The sequence below is a fragment of the Ursus americanus genome, chromosome 22 (genome assembly GCF_024610735.1).
Source record: "Ursus americanus isolate L20-20 chromosome 22, mUrsAme1.1.p, whole genome shotgun sequence".
NCBI classification, from domain to species: Eukaryota; Metazoa; Chordata; class Mammalia; order Carnivora; family Ursidae; genus Ursus; species Ursus americanus.
Genome location: NC_142148.1, coordinates 24880937 through 24882115, shown reverse-complemented (window position 1 = coordinate 24882115; position 1179 = coordinate 24880937).

The following is a 1179-nucleotide window of genomic DNA, read 5'->3' as shown; positions in this document are numbered from 1 at the left end:
TGGCCCAGAGGGGAGTCAATGATCCTCTGAAGCTGACGACCGGGTAGATTGAATTAATGGAATGAGACAGTGGGTGAGGGCATGGAGGCCCTCATAAAGTTTCTTAGAGGCTGAGCACCCCAAAATGCACGCTTTCCTCCTCCCCAATCTCATAGCACTCCACACCCATTCCTTAGGGCTCTGAAATAATAGTACCAAGACGATAACAACAGCTGCTGTTCATTGAGTGTCTACCGCGTACCAGAAACAATGTGTCAGTGATTAGGAGGCCAAGGTTCAAAAAAGTTAAGTCTCTTGCCTAAGGATTAGAACCCAGATAGCTCTGATCCAGATGCCTTAATCTTAACTACATGGTGTAGGACTGCCTCCTCCACAGAGGCAGGAGTGTTTTCTGGCTGCCTGGATGCATTGAAAGGGTGGCTAGATGAGTGTGTTGCTAGGTGGTTGAACTAATAGAAGGATGCATGGATGCTTGGGTGGGTGGATGCATGGATGGATGGATGGATGGATGGATGGATGGATGGATGGATGGATGCATGGATGCATGGATGCATGAATGGATGGATGGATGCATGGATGGATGGATGGATGCATGGATGCATGGATGCATGGATGGATGGATGCATGGATGGATGGATGGATGGACGGAAGAATGGAGGGTGGGTGGATGGAGGGATGGGGGGTTAGGGGGATGGATGGATAGGTGGATAAATGGATGGACAGATGGAAAGATGGGTGGAGGGAAGGATGAATGGTGGGTGGGAGGATGGACGGATTGGTGTGAACCGAGGGTAGATGCTGGAGAGATTGCTCTAGAGCCTGGCTGCTACTGGTTTGCTACTCCGGTTGGAATCCTCACGACCCCTCTCCCTGATGCTCCATTTGGAAATTTCATCTTGGGGGGTAATCAGTCATCCATGGCTCCAGGACAGTCCGGTTAATGAATCTGCTTTATGTCTCCACATTCATTTCATTTAGAAAAACTTAGAAGATGGTATGGGGAATTCTGGACTTGCCTCATGTGTGACCTCTGTACATCCCCTCTCCCTCTGTCGCTGGGCCTCAGGGTGCTAGTATGACTCTTGGCAGGGGGTGCCTGGCTCCATCTGCTGGCCAGGGTGGTGCCTCCCGGCCACAGACATCGATGCCCTGTTTCCTCCGCAGAGAAGGCGCGCCAGC